This window comes from Phaethon aethereus, assembly GCF_964289735.1.
Source record: "Phaethon aethereus genome assembly, chromosome: Z".
Taxonomy (NCBI): Eukaryota; Metazoa; Chordata; class Aves; order Phaethontiformes; family Phaethontidae; genus Phaethon; species Phaethon aethereus.
Window position 1 is genome coordinate 66,644,387 of NC_138577.1, and position 18,645 is coordinate 66,663,031.

General features: G+C 39.1%; 1 protein-coding gene across 2 annotated transcripts in view; it reads right to left on the bottom strand.

The window, feature by feature from the left end:
- MCC (MCC regulator of WNT signaling pathway) overlaps nucleotides 1–18,645 on the bottom strand; it is a gene marked incomplete at both ends in the record, with an annotated part of 207,246 nt that overhangs the window by 135,441 nt on the left and 53,160 nt on the right. The window lies entirely within an intron of this gene.

The window sequence follows — 18,645 nt, forward strand, 5'->3', positions numbered from 1 at the left end:
TACTCTGTCACTGAACTGCAGCCTAGGACCCAACTGAATGTGCACTGCAATACTAAAATTCAGCCACTTCCTATTAGGGTTCCTAATTGCAATGACGGCTTTGTAAGTGCATGGTATTTATCAGCAAACCAAAAGACATTGTGAGCTCTGTTGTTCTGGTGGCTCTTCTAATTTACTTTGCGTGTTATGTTAGTATGACAGAGAGCTTAAAAAAACGCCAGTATCAGCACTGCCTTGTTTGGTTAAAAAAGAAAAGTTTAAGTTTCTGATATAGAAGAAGTAACTTCCCTTTTAAACATAGCAACATGAATCCAGGAAAAGCTTAAGAATTCAAATGAAAGTGAGAAACAAAGAAGGAAAGATAAAATTGTTCCGAAGAAAAATGACTGTAAAACCTCATCTAGTCAAACATAGAATCATGTGATCCTTATTAGTCTATTACTAAGACAATCAGTATTTTTTGCCAGCACTATTGATCAAGCAACAACATCAATTAATTACTTTTTTCATGTCACCCAGTCTTCAATAGAACCAAACAGAACCCTCTCAGTAGCACTTCAGAAACTGCAGTTTTCAGAATCTTTAGGTCTGCACTTCATTTTTTTTAAAAGCACTTTGACAAAAACAGTCATCAAAAAAAGTGAACAAAAATAAAAGTATTCTTTTTATGTTTGCCAAAATATAAATGAATATGGGATAACCTGATCTAGGTGAAGATGTCCTTGCTCATTGCAGGGGGGGAGGCTGGACTACATGACCTTTAAAGGTCCCTTCCAACTCAAACTACCCTATGATTCTATGTTTCAATTAAAAGTTGAACGTATTGCCAGGCTTGCAAAAAATATTTCTTGGAACATGACCTACCAAAGAATTGTACTCTGTCCTTTGCATTCTCTTTTTACTTCAGTGTTCATTTTATTTCAGCCAGATAAGAAGCAATGTTTTTCTGTGGCTTATAAAAATTTTCATTAAATGAAGAAGATTTTGATGTATATTGACAAACTCCATTACTGCACTGCGATGAGTTCATAATCAATGTACTTGGCACATAACTATAACTTGTGTATCACTTATTAGATTTGCTAATTAGAAGGCTGCAAGGTCTTTATCTTTCTGCATTTAAAATTTTATGCATGAAATGCAGCAGCATTGAAAGCAGAACACTTGGGTTAGTACCACTAATGAGTGTAGCAATGCTAAAATGTCCATGACTTCACTCTGCTCACAAAAGGTCTCAGTTTATCTAGATCACTTGTTTTTCATAATTTTTATTAAAATGCCAAAGAATAGTTAGTAGACCACTGGACTGAACAGAACGAAGTTAAACTTCAAAGCCATTTATTATCTTATACGGAAACAGCAGTATTTGGTAGAATAACATCAAAACACTCTTTATGTTTTCTTCTCTGCTTAAAATATTTTGTTTTCCCTTTCAAGCTGCCAGAAGACTCTGGCTGTAGGCAGGGAGAAGAAACAGTAGTGGCACTGGGGCTAGGGAACGACTAGATGCATGACATTTGCAAATTACTACTGGGAATCTAGCTCAGAATGACCAGAAGAAACTACATTCAGACAGCTCTCAAATGCTACGTCAGGAAAAAATTATTGAAGAGGAAGGTATTTCAGGAGATTGCAGGAGAGCTCACAGGGAAAAGGTAAAGGTATCCTCATACAATCTATTATCACGTGCAGTCAGCAGAGTAGTAATTCAACATAAAATCTAAAGAAACAGCTATTTGCAAAATCTGACACACTGGAATTTCAGCAAAATTCAACCTGGCCATGAGCACTTGTGAGTTCTCCAGGAAACCACTCCTCACAATGTCAAAATCTGCCAAGGAAACTTGACTTTTCAGAGTAATGTGCAGCAAAAAAGCAACTCGTAAGGCAAAACTCTTAACCATAAGCTCTCCAGAAATCCTAGTTCCATTGTTAGGACTTTAACTACTGTGTAATCCTCAGGACCTCTAAATCTACAGGTATACAAGAAGGAGTGATTTTGAGTCAAAGCACAGTACTGCATTATGGCTGGACCAACACCACCTGGGATTACCTTGCCCATGTCTGTGTTAGCCTTAGCACTATTGCTTACTGTATTTAGTTATTACACTGGTTTAATTGTGACTATTCATTTGCTACAACATCAGGCTAATTAATCACAGGGCAGAAACATGTCATTATGCCAAGAGAATCAGCCCCTTTCTCCAAGCAAACGCTGCAACTTCATACAGTTAACCCTGCACAAGGCAGGATTCCTTCTTTACTGAAGACTACCAGTGAGAAATACAGAGGACCGTGGACAATCTTGGAGTGTAATATAAATAAAAAGGCAGAGGCAAGGGCATCAAGGGCAGCAACAATAAATTAGCAACTGCAAGAGGGATGAAAGAAAGGGCTAATGAAAGCTGAGAACATACATGGCATTTAGGAAAGCTCTAACACAGACAGAAGAGAATGAATGAGCTGCGGCCACAGAAAACTGAGAAGCAGAAAAACCTACCCAGAGGCAAGCCATAAAATTCAATAAACATCTGCTGATCGAGCCTCCAGGATCTAAATACAACTATTATGAAGCAGGAGAAAAAGGACTGCCAACAGTTTTGCTAACAATTTATCTTTAATACATAAATAGGAGACACCATGTTCTAAAAATCCTATGTGTCATGGTCACCTTTTTTATCATCTCTCAAAATTACTAAATCACCACATATCTTCAAGCCACACTATCCAATCTGCTTAAAAGCTAAATTTTTAAATTCTTAAAAAGTAAAAATGTCCCAACTCAGTCTACCATTAAAATCCTTTAAAAACTTTTCTGTAAAATGTTTTCTTTAAGTATAATTTTATAAGACACATTCCTCTCTGCAAGACCAAGCCAGGCAACCGGAATTGAGTTATTGGTTTGACTAACAAGATTTCTGATAAAGCATGTAACAATGTAATTAATGAACTGAAGTTCTCATACACTACAATGACAGAGTTGCATCAATAATGGCATACAGCCTCAAATGAAATGCACTATAAAGTACAAAGCATCACTGTCATTGCAATGGTACTGTGTATTACTGGCATTTCAAATTCAACACAAAGCTTACTCTATCAGTTGTCCTATTTATCTTTTCTGTACAAAAGACAGAGTATTACACTTTGGCCTAAATAATCCCTAATAAACCTTGGCAACTTGATCCTTTAACCATTCCAGGGTAAGTCAGATAGATAATTTAAGGTTACAAACGGTTCACAATTCCCATTCAGCCAAATAAAAAGTGCAGCTTTAGACATAGTCCGGTTGGATGGGAAAAAATAATCTTGAAAATACTAAAAAATTGAACTATAACTGGACTGTGAATTACTTCACTGACTCCAAAAGACCACATAAATTCATCACTTTTATTTTTCAGTAACCCAATGGCAAACCTGGTTTTGATGATGTATTTTCAGCTGTAGAAGAAATGAAGGGGAAATTCAGAGGTGGTACAAAATAGCAAAAAAATCCTTTCAAAAGTAGTCCTAGAATTCCTGAGTGTCCTCTTATGTCTTTATCCATACTTCTTGTAAGTAGGGAGTATTTTCTTTTTTAAATTTAAACATTTTACATTATCGTAACTTTCCATATATATAGCATGTTTTACCACAGATATTGTGTTGTTCTGCAGCAACTTAATATTGCTCATTTGTGTATTTGCAATTTTTTAAACATTAAAAGTCATTAAGCTCGGGTGATGACACATGAAAAAGAAAGACAGTGCATGAACAGAAGAGCATAGATTGAGTTTGAACAGTGAAGAGGCAGGAAAAAAACCTCTTCTGCTAGATTTATAAAATGAACACTAACTCAGTTGTCAGAATGATGCCCTGAAGCCCCTATGAAGTCATGAATCAGCAATAATGGCAAATGTTCACAAATGAGAAACTTATTTAACTTCTCATGAGAAGTCTGAGGTTCACTTCCTCTAGCCATCTTCCCACTTCTTCCTCCCTCTCTCCCAATGGATGCTAAATCCTGTCCTCTGCTTTTCTCACACTGTAGAGCACTTCCATCCTGACTGTGCCCAGTACCAAACCTAGTGTTCATGCAGCCGTGATAGAACAGTGGTGTTAAGAAGTCTCTTCCATGGGAAAGGAGAAGAGGATTACTAATTTTTAACTTTGTTTTAATCCCTTAGGAGCTGTGCTTATAAACTGTGAATTAAGCAGAGTATGTACGGATTTTGATCACTGTGGAATTTCCTGCTTCTCAGAAATGGTGTCCCAGTAGTTGCTGACAGTAACACACAGATATGCCAGATAGGTCTGTCATCTCCAGGGAACTCAGTATTATGTAGTACTAAACCACCAGGACACCTATACCCACCGCAGGTATTATTCGGATTCTTCTTAGACTGAATTTACTATAAATATGTCTTTGAAATGGAAGTTTAATTTCAAAGCTGATTTAGGTGAACAAACTGAGCTAGATTCTGGATTAACAGCAAGCTTATTATCACTAGAAACTCCCACATTACTGCATTTCAAAAACAAAATCTAAATTTAAACTTTCCTACTGTGATTTCTGTAGTACTGCTTTTTCAGATCCTTATGAATGCAGCAATACATGTGATAGAACATCCATAATGTCAACATCTGTTAAGAAGTAAAACTGCAAAATTCTTCCTTTGTTCTCTTGGAAGGAAGACTTCTTCCATGAAAAGCCACTACAACTTAGTCATTAGCAGCAAGGGCAGAATTTTTCTTTTTTTTTTTAAAAGCAGTATAGGTCATCCGTTGTAGTATTTTGCCATTAATTTTTTATTGTTTTTTTTAAAGCAGAGCCATGAAAAACCTACTAGATCCTCATCATACCATTCTGCAGACTGAAACGAAATATTTAAATAAACTGACAATTTCAGATGCATATTTCTTGTAAGGAATTAATCATGGTAGAATACTACTCTCTCTTGCCACTCTAAGACTAATGAAAGTTCCAAGACAGAGAAGTTTCTGACAGAATTAATTTCCTAATGTTTTTGCAAATGAATATTTTGTTCATTCACAGAAAGTCCCCTAGTGCTTTTTAATTTTTTTTTCCCTTTTGGTTCCAATATATACCATGTTCCTACCATCTTCAAAACAATAGTTCATGCACTTACAGAAATATTATTTGATCTCTCTTACGACCACAAGATGATGGAGTTCATGATCCTGAGAGTAGAGAGGAGGGCAAAATTCAAGATCACAGCCCTAGACTTCAGGAGAGCATACTTTGCCTTCCTCAAACATCTCCTTGGAAGAGTCCCATGGGATAACACTTGTCAGGGGAAGAGGCTGTAGAAAGCTGGTTAATATTCAAGGATCACCTCCTCCAAGCTTGAGAGAAGGCCAGCCCAACAAGTAAGAAGTTGGGCAAAAATGCCAGGAAGCCTGCATGGATGAATAAGGACCTCCTGGCAAAACTCAAACACAAAAAGGAAGCATGCAGAAGGTGGAAGCAGGGGGCAGATAATGTGGGAGGAATATAGAGACATTGTCCGGGCATGTAGGGATGAGGTTAAGAAATCCACAGCCCCAGTGGAATTGAATCCGGCCAGTGATGTCAAAGACAACAAGAAGAGCTTCTGTAAGTAGACAAGTGGGAAAAGGAAGACTAGGGAAAATGTGGGCCCACTGCTGAATGAGGCAGGGAACCTGGTGACACAGGACATGGAAAAGGCTGAGGTACTAAATGCCTTCTTCACCTCAGTCTTTACTAGCAAGACCAGCCTTCAGGAATCCCAGGCCCCAGAGACCAGGGGAAAAGGCTGGAGCAAGGAAGATGTACCCTTGGTGGAAGAGGATCAGGTCAGGGAAGACTTATGCAAACTGGGCACCCATAAGAGCATACCCTGATGGGATACACCCACAAGTGCTGAGGGAGTTGGCAGTTGTCATTGCAAGGCCACTCTTGACAATCTTTGATTGATCACAGTGACTGGAAGAAGCATCCAAAGACTGAAGGAATGCAAATGTCACTCCTACCTTCAAAAAGGGCATGAAGAAGCACCTAGGAACTACAGACTCGTCAGCCTCACCTCAGTCCTCAGGAAGATGATGGAGCAGCTAATCCTCAAAATAATTTCCAGGCACATTAAGGACAAGAAAATCATCAGGAGTCGTCAGCATGGCTTCACCAAGAGCAAGTCATGCTTGACCAACATAATCAGCTTCTACAACGGCATGGTAGATGAGAGGACAGCAGTGGATATTGTCTACCTGGACTTCAGGAATGCCTCTGGCAGCACCTCTCATGAGATCTGCCTAGAGATGCTGCTGATGTGTGGACTGGATGAGCAAACAGTGAGGTGGACTGAAAACCAGCTGAACGGCCAGGCCCAGAGAGTAGTTATCAGTAGGACAAAGTCTAGTTGAAGGCCTAGAGTTACCCTAGAGTTGGAGGCCCCCCAGTTACCCTAGAGGTCATTACTGGGTCCAGTATAACTTCATACCTTCATTAACGATGTGGATAATGGGGTAGAGTGCACTCTCAGCAAGTTTACAGATGACACCAAACTGGGAGGAGGGGCCAATACGCCAGAGCGTTGTGCTGCCATCCAGAGGGACCTGGACAGGCTGCAGAAATGGGCCAACAGGAACCTCATGAAGTTCAGCAAGGGGAAGTGCAAAATCCAGCACATGGGGTGGAACAACTCCAGGCACCAGCACATGCTGGTTGCCACCCAGCTGGAAAGCAACTTTGCAGAAAAGGAGCTAGGGGTCCTGGTGGACATCAAGTTGAATGTGAACCAGCAATGTGTCCTTGTCCCAAAGGCAGCAAATGGTATTGTGGCCTGCATTAGACAAAGTATTGCCAGCAGGTCAATAGAGGTGATCCTTTGGCTTTACTCAGCACTGGTGAGGCCATACATGGAGTGTTGGGTCCAGTGCTGGGCTCCCCAGTACAAGAGGGACATGGACATACTTGAGAGAGTCCCACACAAAGGGCCACCAAGATGCTGAAGGGACTGGAGCACCTGTCCTATGAGGAAAGGTTGAGGCAGCTGGGACTGTTCAGCCTGGAGAAGAGAAGGCTCAGGGGGATCTCATCAATGTATATAAATATCTGAAGGGAGGGTGCAGGGAGGACAGAGCCAGGCTCTTTTCAGTGGTGCCCACTGACAGGACCAGAGGCAGCGCGCACAGAGTGAAACACAGGAGGGTCCCTCTGAACATCAGGAAACACTTTCACTTTGAGGGTGACTGAGCACTGGCACGGGTTGCGAAGGGAGGTGCTGTAGTCTCCCTCCTTGGAGATACTCAAAAGTCATGTGGACATGGTCCTGGACAGCTGTGTCTAGATGGCCCCACTTTGAGCAGGGGGTTGGACCAGATGTCCTCCAGAGGTCCCTGCCAACCTCAACCATTCTGTGATTCTGTAACGGAAACTAAAATCTCATTACCGAAGAATATTATCATGTAACATTCTGAATATGACACTTACCTATACCTCACTGGCATCAATTACTAGGTTTAAAGCTGTTTAACTAAGACATAAAAAGAGATTCAGCATAACACACAATACAGAAATACAGGAAGTTAACGAAATTCTCACAGGGAAGGAGAAAACCTACTTTCATGAAAAGTAATTAGCATATTTATCTGCATTGCAGAAGGGGTAGGTATTGAAATTCAATCACAATGGAATTTCACAAAGAAAGATAATTATGGGTGTGCACTGCTATTCAGCCCTGCAGGTTGCGAGACAGAACCTGTATGTTTTAAAAAGCACGAAAAAAAAAAAGTTCTGTGTTTTGCAGAGATCTCTCACTAAATTAATACAGATCTCCATGCCATCATGGCTTGACTGTTATGAATTAATATACTTTTTTCTACTTTGCACCACAGGGAAGATACCCATCAGCAGAAGAGGAGAAATAAAGAGATTCTATCCATTCTTAAAACCAGCATCTCATAAGATAGACGAATAGCATAATAGGAAATACTGTAAAAAAAAATTTCCTTCACGTATAGCAGTGACCTCAATATTGCTATCATACTGGCATCATTCAGAGCAGTTAACTTTACACATCACACTACAGGCAGAGATAAATTTTCTCTCAAGCATTTAAATTATTTACTGATTTCACTGCAAGAAACTGCATGCTTATTTAGCATGGACCAGACCTTCCACCAGGTTAGTTATACCTGGCAGAACATTGACTTCTGGTGTACTCTTCAGGAAAGAATCATTTGTTCCTACAGGAATCAGATTACCATACATAAAGAGAAAGGACCAGCTGATGAACAGGTAGACCACCATGAGTTTAAATAAAAAGAACCAAGTACATCCGCAAATCAGTTTAAATAAAAAGAACCACCTAAGTCAGTAAATCAGACAACAGCTGCATCAGTAACTTGCAAAAATTATGCTGTACTATGCTATGCAAGCAAAAGAGAGAAAGAGATGAAGGTGCAGAAAAATGAACTTGCCTCATCCAAATTTAGCAACAGCAAAGGACAGTCCTCGGCACACCATTCTTAAGTGGTGTTTTCTGCAGATGACAATAACCACTTTGGCTTCTCTATGTGGCTGCAAAACCTACCTCAAGCGTACCAGCCTGGGCAGTCCAAGAAAGGCCTGACATGCCAATTGAAGAATGGTAGTATCAACCCCAACTACAGTTAACAACAAGCTAGATTGCACTACTTAATACCTGGCAACAGTTTAAGAGTAAGTAACCTGTGCAATTTAGATAGGATGTAAAGTGCAAAAGATTATCAAACTAGATGCCTTCAGCCCTCTGAAGGATAACGCTTAAGACAGGCACCCGTGCTGTTTTGTGGGAACACCAGCTTCATCCAAACCTCTGTAAACATGGTTCAGAAGGGCACCGAGTTGTCAATGAAATAATCTTGGACATATCACATAGCACACTAATGATCTTATATTTCTCTGTCATCACAGCCATGTGTCATAGTTCTATGTTGACAATTATAATTCCATCACTGCAACTAAATAATTCATTCTTTTGGAAACATTTCAAAAAGTTGCAGATCAGAAACCAGAGGTGCTGTTATGATTTTAGCAAACACTGAAATATCCTCACATTTTAAAACATATAAATGGTCTATTTTCAAATAAATATCTCATTTCAATTATCAGCAGATTGCTATTTTCCATAAGTCCAATGGAAATTTCTACTTTGTGATGCATTACATTTTAGTGATATCCAGGTAACTGGCAATAAAATCCAGCAACTACTGGCCAAAGCATTTCCCAAATTCTACAAAGTTTAGTGATGCTCATTTATGAAATTTAGCATGCAATCAATAATACTACAAACAACCAATTTTTAACAAAAGAAGCATTATCATTGTTCAAAATCCAACAGCTAAGACCTAGAAGCACTGGACTGACTGTATTAATACAAACATAATTCAAAACCTTTGCACTAATGTATTAAAATGAATACTACAACTGCACAATGTTTTTCCTCTGCACAGGTGGAAAGCTTGTATGTATTTCCTATAACCACGTATATTCAGGTCTAGTCTCTCCTTTCTAGGCTTCTTTTCCATTCTCCTCTACCCCCAACTCTTGGTTCTGTGGCCCACATCCAGGTCTCACCCATACCCTTCTCACCTGCCCCCTCTCCCCAAACTCACAGGTCCCCATTCTCATCTGGCAGCACAGACACCTTGTAACACACCCATTCCTGCCCAAGGAGTACTCCCAGTGACCTCTGTTACCTTGTCCTTCTGTGCCACCTCCTCACTTCAGGTCCTGGTTTCTTTTTCCAGCCCATCTTCCAGCCTCCTTTGTACCTGCCAGCCAGACTCTACTCTCCCTTGTGCCTTTTCTGTGATTTCCAAGTCCAGCTCTTGGAACTTTTAATCAGAAAACATGATCTTCAGAAACTGACACGGTGGGACTGGATGGGTAAGAGTGGGAATTGTCTGGAGCCAGAAAAGAGCAGACATCTTCACACCTCGCCACAGGGACTGCAGCCTAAACCAAAAACCCAGGGAACCACTGTGGAAGACTGCTACTAACCTCTGAGACTTAGTGAAAGTCAAGTGAAGCAAACTTAGTGAAATCTTCACTGCAGAAGCTTTAGCTGCAGTGATCTAGACAAATCTTGTACTGAGCACTTGCAAACATTTTTGCTTCCTTCTCTGAATACCTACACAAGTTAAAAGAAAAATCACATAAATGCTAAGACCCCAGCAAGTTCCAATCTCCATTGCAAACCTCCATGGCAGCAGAACCACTCAGTATAAGAGTTCTTATACTTTTAACATGAGGAAGCTTTGTCTCTTTCACTGGCTTCATTTGTGGAAACAAACGTAACATTTCTGCTGATAAGTTTTCCCAAGAAATTCAGGTTATAGAAGACTGCAATTTCAATGGTCAAAGTCTTGCAAAGGCAGAACGCAACAGGAGTTTACATTAGGAAACAACATTAATACATGTCAGCAACAGTTCCACCCAAAAATATTAACTCTGTCATCGCATTACAATACAAAATTTTAAAAAGCTTTGTTATAAACGCAAGGTCAACCAAAATTTTGTGATCTCTTTACTGACTATATATTTAGCACACAAAGACAAATCTAGTATTTCAACAGGGGTATACTATTTCCACCTTATTTTGTTCAATGTTCTATACTTTAATAACAAAGATTGTGTTTATTATTATGGTAGCAGCCATTAATAACTAACTGTTCTTTACAACACCTTCTCATTTAGCTGAATATAGTGGAACACAGGCACAAACAAGCAATGACACACTCAAAGTAAAAAGCTCTTAAGATAGGAAGTAATGCCAGTAATTCTTCAGTCATCACAGACTGATCACATTTTTATCTGCATTTAGAAATATTTAACTTTAAAACAGAGATATCTGCATATTGCCAAAAGAAACATGTGAACCAAGTTAAGTCATGTTTAAAAATAAACACTAATTTAAACACCACAAGCTTTTCTGCTTCAATTTCAGGTTCATCTCCTAAAGTATGTTTTTAAAGTCTTTTGTATACTATGGGCTTGCACTGAGAGAAGTAGTTTTTTCGACACGCCTATCAAGGAAGCAGTTCAATAGCATAGAGAAGCACTCCAAACAGAATTTCAGACCATAAAATGGAAATGTGGACTATGCATGCCACTGTGGAAACTCTTACCTGTTCCCATGACAGCTTCCAGCTCATACAACTTATCTGTAATGCCAGATTCTGAATTCTATGACAACTCTTTGCTGACATCTGACTTTTCATTATAAGTATCTTAGGATCTTTAAGTGAGTCAAATCATTATTAATTATGCACATTCAAATAATGACCAGCAGTCCCACCACAGCTTCACCACACTAAGAAACTCCTTAGTTTAGGAGAGTTTACAGTCAAGGCAGGCAAGACAAAGAAAAGATATGCACAGAGAAGCAGGGGCATTTACTCAAGAGTCAACACAAGACGACACTGGCCAAGTCCCAAAGAGCTCTGGTGCCACCTCTACTCTACCACCAAGGCCCCTCTTCAACCAAGATGCTGTTCTAATGTCTTGCCTGAAAAAAAAAGAAAAGCATCATCACAAATAACAATATTGAAAAATTGAGGGGAAAATAAAACCAATTTATATTTTTTCTCTAGAGTTTTTGATACCAACTACATGTTTTCAGAAGTTTTCACTTGCAAAAAAAAGACAATACTCTCAAGTCAACTTTACGATCTAAGACAAAAATTTATACATAGGTGACTTTCTGTATTTCTTTAAATTTGGCAGGACTGAAAAGATTTCTGTCCATTAATGTTTTAATTTCAATGACAAATTTTCATGTATAATAACAACAGAGTTGGAATATGTAAGCCAATTTCCAGAGTCTTAATGAATATTCTATTCATTAGAGATGGTAAAAATCTTCAGAAAACAGAAATCATTCATGCAGAAGATTCATTTATATGACAAATCCTGACATGGCACTGACTAATGCAGACTGCCACCAGTGTCAAAGTACTGTCTTTACCAGCACCAGATCCCCACACCAAACCTCCCTCCTTCCATCACAGAGGGTCTTTCAATTCAGAGATCCATCACATTTCCCTACAGAGTACATAACTTGGTATATTATTACTACATGTAACAGAAAAGCTCAAATAGGCTTTTCCATGCTATTTAGGAAACAGAAATTCCCAGCACAAATAAAACCTGCAACTAGAAATACTACACAATGTCATAAAGACAGTAAAACTTAAACATGAGGGAAAAAAACCCCAGAAGCAACAAGAACACATTCCCTTTTCAACTGCATATCAAACTATTCAGAACTCCAGAACAAAAATACCTCATTCACCCCATCATAGCTGTCCAGTCTCATTACAAAGACTCCCTCCACGTCCCGTCTTGATACATATGTTCAGCATAGACAACTTCTGCCTTTCCAAACATTAAGTCTGCAGTCTATGGATTCTTCTTTCAGAAGCTTTTGTTCATGTGTTCCTACAAATCTATAGATTGCACAGGAACACACAAAAATATCTTCTGAAATGAGAATCTTGCAATTGTTCCCACACTGAGACGCATCCTGGTAGGTCCAAGCCTGATCAAGGACAAAAATAATTTTTTCTTCTCCAACACAGGTTGGAAGAGGAGGAGGGAAAGGATGATGTTCTTTATCTCCAAAAATCTCCCAGGACTGAACTCCGGATTTTTTATCTAAGAATAAAAAAAATCAAGTCTCTAAAAGCATTTAGAGTATCCAATACATTGTTAATGTTACTTTCATAGCATACATTTGTCCTAACTGATTTTTCAGCCTATAAGGCATTTTTCAAACATTATTTTCTAGGAGCAAGGAGTATTAAAATATCAGGCAGATAAGTTACATAATCTTTGTCTTTTTTCATTAGGAGGCTGCAGAAGAACATTATCTGTGCTGACAGTGTCTGGGCATTTTGACTAATCTTTTTATAGTGCTTCAATTTAATAACATCCAAGCCTGGAACATACTCTGTGCCCGATAAGCAGCTCACACAAATCCAGAAAAAAAAATTTCTTTGAAGTCATTACGTTTTTTACACTGGAAGTACCATGCATCAGTCACAGTGTAAATTGCACACGTTCGTCATGCCAGAGCCAACTCAGCTCAACTATGGATTCACATTCATGTTCTAACCTATGTTCCTAAAATCAGCAGTACAGCAAACTTGTCCGTTAAAAAACCTGTAGATATCCAAGTGACTCGAGAAAAGCTGACCTTCCCCTTCCAAAGGATGCTTTCACCTACATAATTTAACGTAAGATTTCAAAATAAGCTATAAAAGTAAATTAGATTTTTCAAAGAGATTAATATTCTGTAGTAGATCTGTGAAATAGAGCAGAAGTGTATGCAACCTAAAAGGCACATTCAGACTTGATGGTCACTGTCCAGGAGCATGTCCATTAAAGCTTCCCACTGAAGTCTTTTCTTTAAGTTAGAATAGAAGTAACTAAGGAAAACGTAACTAAGCCACACAGTAACTCTTTGTATTCTGTAATTATATTTCACATTTACTGTCTCAACACCCCTCAAGATAACAGCCTGGGAAAATGTCAGGTTTGCAAGTACTTCAGGAAGCCGGTTTGAACCAGGAAAAAGGAGAGGGTTCACCCAAAGAAGATTTACAAACTCTATCTCAGCACCTCTGAAGCAAGAAAGCTGAGAACACTCCTGTAAGGCTACAGATTTATTGCTACCACCAGATGAAAGTTTTATCCAGAGCTCCACTACAGTCCACTTAAGAAAGTTTCTCCTTAAGATACTTTGATATAAGCATACTGGGTTGCTGCGCTCACTTTTCTAAGACTTTAGCAGTTCACAAACACTGTTCACCTTTTTGGTTTGTTTGCTGTAACCAAAAGAAATGAGCTGCACAACTTTTTCAAGGTTAAAACAATTAAAAAATATGCCATGGTTAGTATTTGATAACCACATTCCACTCTGTTCTATTGCAAGGCTGAAATATTTTAAAGGATTAACAATAACCATCCACCACGCTTCCCAAAACATACACCTTCTCTGGTGGCAAGACGCAGTATACTCTTCTACGTTACAAGTTGCATACACCTGTGACACCGATGGCCAAGGCCATGCCCATGGCCAGTAAAAAAGGCAGAACTGCAGTAAGAAATGGTGTTTACCATTTGCTCTTTTACTCTTGCCCACGAGAAGTACAGAAGTATACAGGTATGCTTGTTGCGTGGCCAGAGACCATTCAGCAAGCAGATGCAATATTAAGGTGACATTCACTCGCCAACTGTCTTAATGAGAAAACTACTAAACGCAGGCAGATAAAACAAGTGTTTGAGATTTAACCCTAGCCTTGAACGCATACAAAACCTGTTCCCCATTCCATCAGTGCTGCTTCTTCACATGCACGTACAGTGCATGCACAAGCTGACGCTTGTTCTAAAAGTACAGACAAACACACGGAAAAGTACCTGAGGGTGTGGATTGCCACTGTTGAACTTTTCCGTTGCCAGTGAGGCTTGGCACAACATCCTGCTCTTCTACTGGTTACCCACCTCACCCCGCAGCTCCCCTCAGACTTACTCACTGGCCTCATGTACACAACTTCAAGCCATGCAGCCCCTTTTCATTCTGTAATTCTTCTTCTCCATCATTTTTCCTCAAAGTGCAATTTCTATGCAGCAGTGGAACACAAATCTTAAAAGAAACTGCAATATTGTCCAACTGTAAAGCTATAGAAAAGTCACAATTTAAGCCTTTCAAATTTGGCAGTCTCTTTCTTTCTTCATATCTGGTATTACAGATAAGATCTTGGAGAAACCCTTCTTTATGAACTCACTATTCTGTTTCCTACACAAATCCAAACTTTGAATCCTATCTTCCTTTCCCCTCCCCAAAATTTTAAATACACCATTGCCAAAATAAACAGACAAATAAATAAGCTACTAATTTTTCCAAGACAAATAGCCCATCTGTTTATTCCAGTCAGTGTAAATGGTTAAAGAATATGTACCTGTATGTAATGCTGCAAGCCACAACATTCACATCCTAAACACTTGACTTCCAAGCACAGACAGAAGCAGAAGGTATAAAATATGCCCCTAAAGCAGCACAGTATCTTCTAATTTTGGTGTGCAGAAAAGAATATGTCCTTTTTAGAAGTTATACATGACCAACTTCTGCACCAAGTGCTAAAACAAAACAATAAACAATCACATGATACAAATCATCTCCATCTAAAGTGCTGAATGTATTGCAATACTATAATACTAGCACTTATCCCACAACAAAATCTCTTAGGCACAGACTTACCATCAGCAAATTCACAGGGCCCACTTTAATGAAAATTACATCCAAGAACATAATTTGGCTCTTAATCCAAGGACATAATTTAGCCCTTAAGTACACAACTGAGAAAAATATCATTAAGCTCAGTACTTATATTCCCTTCATGTTCCTACACTACTAATTTAAACTGTCCCAGAATTAGGCATGGGCATAACTGCTGACCACATTTAGCCCAATAGGTGTACTAGGCTGGACCACAGATCTCTGTATCTCAGCACACCATCTCAACAGTGGATGGCCAGGGGAGCATGTAAGAACAAAGCTAGTATGTAGTGAAACCTCCCCAGAATGCTGGGGCTTAAAGCCAGGTAGTGTCTCTGAATTTGGAAGAAGAAGAAAATATAGATTAGACAATCCAGCTCCTTCTAGATGAACACCTCTTTCTGCAGAAAAACTGAACGAATATATAGAAAGCATATAAATTCTGATTTAAAGTTTAATTTTTAACTATGTAAAAAACAGTCTGTAATTGCAGTTTCTGTGCACTGAACTGTTCATCTGTACATGTTTTCCGCAACTTTCACGATGTTGGCTTTAACATTATGCCTTGTGATTACATTAAAGGCTTACAGTATTGTCAGGTTAAAAAAATTGAAGGGATCCAAAGAGCACTTACCTAATTTGGGTGTCCATGTATTGCATACAAATCACATCCTTCCTTGATCAAGCCTTAAAAAGCAAACTCTGCAAATCATGTTAAGCCATAGTATTGACAGGTGAAGGCCCATTTCATAATAGCAGAACTGAGCTTGCCTGGACACTCTTACTTATTTACAAAGGTACCACAGGCTGTCATACATTCTCATGGAGTACAGCAACAGTCACCTGCAAATTCTAGACTTCTTTAGATTTGCCTCTCTTACTCTATCATATTAAAAAAACCCCAAGCCTAACATCACCACCAAGCAAACCTTGCCATGTAAGAACAATGCTGCTTCTACCTCTCTTTGCAGTTACAATACACTGAATCTACCATGCAAAGAGCACATTGGCTAATCTTTCCTTCTTTGGACAGAAGGGAGAGAAGGCTGAAGGAAGAGAAAAGCAGAAAGAAACGGGGTAAAGTGTAGTGATACATCTATCAATAAACAACAGTTTGAACTCTGGAGCTAGGGAACCACAGAGCATGAGTTTTGTAGAAGACCGACTGAACTACAATAGAAATCGGATTTTTTTTTTCTGCTTGACCTTTGGACAGGGGCACAGAGAGTAAATAAAGACTATCAACATCTCTGTTTACCCGGACAGGAGTTTGGGAAGAGCAAACATCAACCACACACAAGCTTCTACAATCACACTGTGTTTTAAAAAAAAGATATGCCTTAATTTTTGCCCATTTCCCAAAAAGGATGTAAATCTCAAGTACAAAGTTTCAATACAAATGGAATGAGTTGCAATAATTTAATTTTTTATTTTGTCTAGTGCATCCATTCAAGAATGCACTGATGGTATCTTCAGGGCTTTGTAGTTTTCCTGTTTATTTTAATAACAGTAGTGTCATGCCTAGAGCTCCATATACTGACATAAAGAGATCACAGCACCTACACCAAAACCCACTGCGCATCACGTGAATCATAGCCTTTCTTGGTCTGTTACCGTATTTGCCATTCAGACATATACACTGGTAGCAGCCCACTGTAATGTGAAAACTTGAGCTCACTGTAGAGAAAGAGGTCCAGGTGAAAACACACTTAAGACAGCAGTCATTTAATCAAATTCCTATTGCAGCCAGTTCCAATTTTTTCCATTGTTTAAATGAACACAATGTTGCTGTCTTCCATTCATCAAAAATATACACGGCATACAGAAGATATAGCCAGAAAGGAAGGAAAAGAGGGAGAGCATGACAAAGAGGTGAGAAACATAGATCTATAAACTGTAGGCATAGCCTTTACCCAGGGCTTTCTATCTTCAATTATAACAAGCCAAACAGTATCAGCCACCAACAGGAAAACTCTTTCCTTTCTTAAACTAAACTAAAGAAAACTTTCCTGAAAAATTAGGAAAAATTCCTAATATAGGAATACAAACTAGAGGGAGTTGGATGAGTAATTATAGGTTAGAGGTGAGCAACTAACTGCATCACAGAGTATTTATGCATCTTCTCCCCTATGGGAGGTGGAACATGATGCTTCTGTAAGGCCTCCACAGTTCACTCAAAACTCTCTGTTTTACCCAAGACCAGTGCTGAAGCTGACCTGGCCCTCTGAGTGACTCAGGCTGAAGCACGCTCACGGAAGAGGCTCCAATTGCAAACCTGAAGACTAGCAGCAAAGAAGCGATGACTAGCAGCTGGGGAAAGTTCGGAGTGCAAGATCTTGCCTGGTATGACTGCAGTCAGAAAGGGGCCTATTTCTACCTCACCTGTAGCACCAGAGTACAAATGTAAATTAAGTATTAAAGTAAGCTTGTTGGGAAAAAACAAACCAAAAAAACAACAAAAATGTTGTATGGTGCACAGTCACAGACTTCTTTCAGTATTTCCCAAGCTAAAAAAATCAGAAGAAAAAGGTATTTCTTACAACAAAAGTCTTACTTTGTGGATGTGTTAAGTAAACTTGAGTAGGTGGTATTTCAAGGTAGCAGTGCTACCAGTAAATACTGCCTGCTCCAAATAATGACCCAAGTATCACATCTTTGCAACACTCCATGTTTTATGTCATCATGCACAGTCTTGAAAACTAAACGTTGAGGGGACAGCAAGCAGTCATCAGCAGACCATCAACACAACCACAGCCAGAAACACCGTGGCAGACTCCTACCAAAGTAATCCAGGCTTTTATGCTGGCTTTATGAACCCCATTTATGCTGCATTACCAATACACAATTTCCAAGCAATCATTTGAAAAAGCAACACAGAGTTAATGAAATTGAACTCTTTTGTACTTAAAGGAGGAACACATAGGAAATCTCTCTCACAAGAACTGCCTAGTCACAAACCTACTGTTCCTCTTGCGTGGCAGGGTACTGCACTTGGATTACGTCTCACACATTTACTCTGCTTCGCCCTACACTGTTGCCCCCCTCACTATGCTACTGATTTATTTTCCATTCTATACCTCAGGGTCTCCTTTCTCTGCAGAACTCACTCCAGCAACTGTTATTTCTCTGTTATTCTGCCAAGCATATCCTATCTAATATTCCTAAAGAAACAAACATATAAAGTAAACAAAGGATATGTTAGAGTAAAAGGTGTATCAAAGAAATGGGCAAAAGGGAAAGAGAAGCATTTCAGTTAAACTGGGACAATAAAGACTGAAGATTCCATTTTCTACAAAATTACCTTAATCAAATGCTTGGGATTTCATAGCATAACTAAATTAGCAGTTCTCAGTAAAGCCCA